At 47.5% G+C, this 3,784-nt stretch overlaps 1 pseudogene; it reads right to left on the bottom strand.

Annotated features, from left to right (window-relative positions):
• Positions 1-587: 587 nt before the first annotated feature.
• Positions 588-2,363, bottom strand: LOC141022370 (uncharacterized; annotated as a pseudogene).
• Between the last annotated feature and the right edge of the window lie 1,421 nt (positions 2,364-3,784).

Genomic DNA, 3,784 nt, shown 5'->3' with positions numbered 1-3,784 from the left:
CTTTGTTAGTTACTGGTAGAACAAATTGTTCCATAGACAAAAAATTTGGGAGTCAATATTGATGTTCAGAGAACCAGCATAGCTTACAAATCAGATTGTCGAGTGACTCATGTAAGGCATTTTTTTTACAACAAACAATATTGTAGAGCCGCTAAATACAGTTATTTTCTGGCTTTTACAAAATAAATAAATAAATTAGAAGGAGCTTTACAATTCTCAATGCACAACTCTGAGTCCTTGACATTTTCTAAGAAAATAATCCCAAAGAAATGAACACATAATATGAGTACTAGTACTGTTAAGGAACAAGAACTGTTTGAGCATTGCAATTAATTTTGAATATAACTACGCAAAATAGTACTCCATAAAAATAGTTACGAATGTGTGCATAGTTTTTTTTTAGACTCCAACACTCAGTGAACGTTCGCTGGAAGGGATGGCATTTACGTATCATTTTGATCGCAATTTGTGTTGGCATGCATGGCAATTCTAGTTGGTGAGCATGGCAGCGGAAACTCCCGTTGCAGTTTTGTTTTTCGCCAGAAAATTCCCGTGCTTGCAAACTAAAATTGTCATCCTCACGACAACTAAAATTGCTATCGAAATGTTTGCAATTGTCATCCCTCTCAACGAACGTTCGCTGATCATCATTACATTTTTTGTTGTTGAATGTAGTTCATAGTTGAGTAGAAGCAAAACAAGTAGTTGATGTGAAATTAACCTTGGGCCTGATTCAAAATAAGATAATATAAGATATTATTGCTGGAAAAAATTGCGGCAGCTCCTGATCTCTGTTCCTATGGGGGAAAGAAGGTGTGGCTTTGGACCCCAAACTCTTCGATCTGTCAATTATGCTATGGCCGGAGTCCTACTCATGGTGATTTGGTCGAATTGGGAGAAGCCGTAGGTATTATTGCAGGTCAATCAATTGGGGATTCCTAAATTTTGCCCCATATCATGGGATAAGTAAGCACCAAATTTGTAAAGCAAACAAACCCACGCTTCGGGAAGGTGAGGCAAGTGCAGGCCCAGAGGAGAACCTCTTGTGCGGCAGCTTCACCACCCTCCTGTCCTCCAGACTCACAGCATAAACCCAGTCAGAGCCAAACTGCTTGAGGAAAACAACCCCTTCGCAGGCATCCATGATCCTAGTACTGCCGCCATTGCCGTCCACAAAAAGCTCAATTACACCCTGGAACGTGGCCAATTCATGGACCTCCTCCCTCACCCATCGGCCTTTCCTGCTCCTGCTCCTGTCGAGATGCCAGATATGGAGCGCGAGCGCCCTCCAAGCCATGCCCAGGATCCAGAGCTCCCCGTCCTCGCTCCTCATGACTCTCATGTTCCTGTCATACTGCTCCCGCATGCTGGCGAGCAGCTTGATGCTGGTGGAGAACTCCTTTGTGCGCGTGTCGAGCACCAGGAGGTAGGCCTCGCTCTCGTCGTCCATCACCCAGTACACGCACCATTGGCGTGCGCGGGGTCGCCCACCCCGCTCAGCATCGGCATCAGGGACTTGCCGCACCTGGCTTCGGGATGAACGCTCCATTGCCCCGTGCGCGAGGAGAAGACGCAGAGGCGCGGCCCAAACATGAAGTAGGTCACGAGGATCACCTCGAAGGAGAGGGTACTCGAGCCGGCTCCGCCGTCCACGACGATCAGAGCGGCGCCGAGGTAGGCGCTTTCGCCGTCGAGCTGATACGTCGGCGCGTGCTCCACGAGGACAGAGCGGCGGGACAAGGGATCACAGACGACGAAGTTGCGCGGGATGCTCATGCGATCGTTGAAGGTAGAGCTGAGGAGGAGAAGGCCGTCGCGGGCGTCAGCGAGGGTCCAGTGGTCCACGTCGGGGACGCGACGGAGGGAGAAGTCGAGGCAGCGCTGGGTGGGCCTTCCGACGCCCTGAGGCGGCGGGAGCACCGGGAGGAAGGTGGGGTCGAGTATGTGGCCGACGAGGCGGCCGCCGACCCTCTCCACATGAAAACCACCGTTGCAGATAAAGAAGCCGACGAGTTGGGGCGGGTGGAGGCGGCGGAACTGGCGAAGGAAAGCCGCGGAGACGGAGATTCGGCGCCAACGCCGGCAGACGACGGCGGCGCGCGCGAGGCTAGCGGGGGAGGGGAGCCGCAGGAGTATCTCGGCGAGGTGCCGGTCCTGGAGCCTTGCCGTGGCATCGACGGCGACGGCCGGCGGCGACAATGCCCTCTTTTTGCCGCGCATCTATGCTTTTTGGAGGGAAAACGGGGAGGTTGCGGTGGATCCGGCGCCTTTTCAGTCTGCGGATGCGGAAGAAGGCTGTCTAAATAAACCGCACGTCTACGACGTAACAAAAATGTTGAACGACTAGATAAGGTTCAGTGAGATATGCGAGGAGATTGTTATGAAAAGTTAATCCCGAGTCTTATCTAACCAAAATGTTGATTCACGTTAATAACAAGAATCTGCAATCCTGGCTTTCTTTCTTATAAGAACTACTAGCACAATGCCCATGCATTGCGATGTGATATAAATAGAACCCGATAAATTCCGAACGGTTCGGATTTCAAGCATTTCATTCTGATCATTTTTTCATGACAATTTTAGTTGACTTGAGGTGACAATTTTAGTTATTAAGACATGGCAATTTTGTCCTAATTCATTAAAAATTGCCGTGTTTGCCAATATCTTGTGAACTAAAGTTGCCATAAAAAATGTTCAGTTTGCCATGCTTAAAATCCGAACATTCGGGATTTATCATTTCCTTATAAATATTTTAGTATGTTATCTTGTGATTTATTTGCCCATATTAATGCGATTGTGTAAAATAAATGTTTATCGAATCCTGCCCGTGCGAGGTTTGGTAAGTAAATTAAAGTGGAATTGGTTCAGAAGGCAAATAAATTAAGGTGGTTGATTATCATGCGAGGAAGGTTGGACGAAGGGATGGCTTGAAGAAAAAAAGTGAAACATTAAACCTTACATTCTTTTTAAGTAAGTAAAGATAAAGATAAAGAAAAGTAATGAAATGGTCGCAAAATCTAATTCTACACCGGGCACTCTCATGTCATAGAGTGCCCACATCTCAGGCGCTTAGAGTTAGACCGTGCGGATGAGACAATGCTACACTATTGTAGGTGATTTTTGTTGGAACTCCCGAGGTAGAGAGAGTGATGGGGAGGGAGAGACGTGGGAGAATCTCAATCCCCTTTCCCTTTTGTCTTTCCCATCACTCATTTATACATCGGTCGTTTGCAAAATTGTCACACTGTCGACAATTAGACACGACCATGGCAAAGGTGATGGACGGCGGGGGGCTCGTCGGATTGGTCTCTGCCATCGGTATTGCGGGGCTCGGGGAGCGAAGAACTCTAGTGAGTAATGCAGGGGCCACCCAAGGAGGTTTGCAAGAGAATGTGAGAGTCAATAGCCACTAAAGGACAACCTACAGGGAGAGCCACGAACTTGAGCATTTTTAATAGAATGGCTTCTCTCCAATAAGAGGTCAAACAGGAGCAAGTTCGATGACAAGGACAACCAATGAAAGAGAAAACATGACAAGGATCAACATCGTACCTCCACAAATAGAAAGAGCTTACCGAATCCAAAAAGAAGTTTTCAAAATAAGTATGCAACGACAATGGTGCATGTAGTACGAGTACCGCTAGTAGAAAAATGGCCATTAGCGGCGAGCCCCAGAAGCAGTTATGGCAGGGCGATACAAAGCTGCATGTAATAAATTAGTGGAGTCAGTTATTTTTGTGCCAGAAGCGGACGGAACTTTGAAACCATATGCAATAGTTTTGCC

Source organism: Aegilops tauschii, chromosome 5 (genome assembly GCF_002575655.3).
Source record: "Aegilops tauschii subsp. strangulata cultivar AL8/78 chromosome 5, Aet v6.0, whole genome shotgun sequence".
Classification (NCBI taxonomy): domain Eukaryota; kingdom Viridiplantae; phylum Streptophyta; class Magnoliopsida; order Poales; family Poaceae; genus Aegilops; species Aegilops tauschii.
This window is presented reverse-complemented; position numbering and strand designations above follow the sequence as displayed.